At 40.7% G+C, this 3,070-nt stretch overlaps 1 protein-coding gene and 1 non-coding gene across 16 annotated transcripts in view; both read right to left on the bottom strand.

Moving 5' to 3' along the window:
* LOC106868181 (disco-interacting protein 2 homolog A) overlaps positions 1-3,070 on the bottom strand; it is a 262,625-nt gene that overhangs the window by 165,554 nt on the left and 94,001 nt on the right. The gene's annotated exons all lie outside the window — the stretch shown is intronic.
* On the bottom strand, positions 930-1,035 carry LOC128247184 (U6 spliceosomal RNA). Its single transcript, XR_008263584.1, has one exon. It is a non-coding gene; the product is annotated as a U6 spliceosomal RNA (small nuclear RNA).

Raw genomic sequence — 3,070 nt, forward strand, 5'->3', positions numbered from 1 at the left:
GCAACGATCTCGCTCGAAAATCCTACAGGAGCCAGTCAGGCGGTACTGGCAACGGCCACGCTCAAAATGGTGCATCTTATGTGCCACCCACACAAGAGCCAGTCCAGGGGCACTGGCAACGATCTTACTTGGCTTGCCGGGTCTTCTCACGCACAGCACATTTCCAAAGGTCTCGGTCAGTAGTCATCGCCTCGGTGAGGCCCAATGTACGAAGGTCTTGCCTCACCACCTCAGCCCAGGTCTTCCTGGGCCTACCTCTTCCACGGGTTCCCTCAACTGTTAGGGTGTGGCACTTTTTCACGCAGCTATCCTCATCCATTTTCACCACATGTCCATACCAGCGCAATCATCTCTCTTGCACGCCACAACTGATGCTTCTAATGTTCAGAGGAAACATTACCATGCTTGGGAATAGGTGAGCGATGGTGACAAGAAGGACATACAGCTGTTGAAAATCTGCCTTTATAAATTTCATCTGACCCATGCAAGCATGGGAAAAATGAATGCTAAATAATGATGATGATGATGATGATGACTCATTATTATCATCACTGTCTTTACAACCACTTTTCCATGATTGCATGAGTTAAACAAAATTTATTATGGCAAATTTTCTTTGGCCAGATGCTTTTCCTATCACCAATCCTAACCTGTTTCAAAGTAAGGCAGTATTTCCCCAGAGCTTGACATCTTTCCATGGAAGATTGTAAACAAGACACTGCTTGTATGACAGTGATGCTCATCTACAAACTCCATGCAATGTCAAGACATAAGGACACATGTACATATATGTGATAAGCTTTTTTCAGTTTTCATGACTGGCCCAAAGGTATAGCAGAAAACACTAGTTGAAGATACTAGTTGAAGACACTAGTTGAAGATACCAAAGCAACGTGGTTGGGAAGCAAACTCAATCATACTACCATGTCTATACCATAGAAAATTTCACAAATTTGCATGCCATCCTTGCACAGGAGCCACACTAATCTTCTGTGTATCATCCCAAGCAAGTACATTATATATATATAAATATATATATATATATATATATATATATGGCTCTAAGGTTGAGGAGTGTGCTTCAGACTCACGTGGATTAGGGTTCAGTCTCACAGCATGGCACCTTGGGCAGTGACTTCTACTATACCCAAGGCAAATCAAAGCTTTGTGAGAGGATTTGATGGACAGAAACTGAAAGAAATCAATGGTGTATGTGTGTCTCCTTGTTTTGACATTGTATGATAATTAATTCTAAGCAAACATTGCTATCATACATGTGCTGTTTGCTTCTGATCTTAAACAAAAACATGACTGGTGATATGCAATACTTGAGAAGACCTGCCAATCTTAGAGAAACTACAGATCCCTCCTTCACCTATCTAACTGCATACTTCACAAGTTTTCCCTAATACCACTAGTCTTTAACACAACCCTGGGACCATTTCACTAGATAGCCATCCTTCATTTATAACACTGATGTTCTCCACCTGTATTTTACATTGATCACCCTTCCCTCCAACATACACTTATCATCTACCAACACTTGTTCTTTCATAATATTCATTCCCTTGCCTATCCTCCATCTCTAACTATCTCTCACTCTCCCCTTACATTCTTGCAACCTTTACCTACCCACACTCCCAGATTTTTCTGTCCCTACTCACTTTTACTCACCTTGTATCTTTAGAGTCTACCCTGATACATCATTACCAATTTTAATCTCTTTCTAACTACACTCCAGTTTCACCCTCTTTTCCATAATGTGAGTAGCCATGTAGTTACTCTACAGCAAGAAACCTTTTCTGCTCTAGCCCTTTCTCTGATACTTCTCATCTCCTAGTATAAAGCCACCCCTCTCTCTCTCTACTGTAGCCCCACTCAGTTGAAAGGAATCTTAATCTTGCTAGCTCCATGGTGACCTCACTAGTGCTGGTACTACAAGAAAAGCACTCAATACACTCTGTGTACTGTTTGGCATTTAGAAGGGCATCCAGCCATAAAAACTATACCAAAGCAGACACTGCAGCATGAAGCAATTCTTAAACCTGTCAGACCCTGTTAAACCATCAAACCTATGCCAGCACGACTTTGATGGACATTAGATAATGATAATGATAATACATATATATGAGAGGGAGAGAGAGAGAATTTTTCATACTATTACTTTTATTAAGTGTTCACTTCAGATCCAATGCAAATTCAAAGACTTTTTTCTATAAGTGCTGAGGGCTTTTGGGGTGGGAGGGAACAGAGAAAGAGGGAGGAACAGTCTCAACAGATTTCCCTATGAAGTAGTTTGAAGATGTTGATTTGGGGAAAATGATATACCTAGACATTGTATCAATAAGCCTGTACTGAATTTGACTTGAACTGTGAATAAAAGTGACAGTTTGAAGGAAAAAGACAGATAATGAGAAGAATATATGAATAGAAAATATGAAGTGTGTGTGTGTGTGTGTGTGTGTGTGTGTGTGTATACAAAGAGGGAGAGCGAAGTCAATAGAGCACCAGCCAAACAACCAAGAAGTTAATACTGCATTGTCTCTGGTTGAGGCACTTAACTCTCAATGTCCTAGCTCATCAAGCACTAATTAGGCTTCATAGAGTGGCAGCATTTACATTAAGTATTTCCTTAACTTGAACACAAAGATTTTCAAGCTTGTAAACCAGTCCTCTAATACTACAAGAATTTATGTTTACAATGTATATTGCAAGGCACTTAGAACATAGAATGGAAAAATTTAACTAGCTTGAGAATTAAGTTATACCCGGTGCAAGCTATGGACACATAAGAGGTGCAGCAACATCAAAGGCAGGTTAACTAGGAAGTTAGTTTTTGTTTGTGGCAGATATTCAGGTGCAATAAAGACTGTAAACAAACAGGAAACAACTTCTATCTCATTCCAGGGTGAAAAACTAGAGGTAGTCGATAGCTTCCGCTATCTGGGCGACCAAGTTAGTAGTGGGGGTGGGTGCGCTGAAAGTGTAGCTGCTAGAATAAGAATAGCCTGGGCAAAGTTTAGAGAGCTCTTACCCCTGCTGGCGACAAAGGGACTCTCATTCAGAGTAA

This window comes from Octopus bimaculoides, chromosome 2 (assembly GCF_001194135.2).
Source record: "Octopus bimaculoides isolate UCB-OBI-ISO-001 chromosome 2, ASM119413v2, whole genome shotgun sequence".
NCBI classification, from domain to species: domain Eukaryota; kingdom Metazoa; phylum Mollusca; class Cephalopoda; order Octopoda; family Octopodidae; genus Octopus; species Octopus bimaculoides.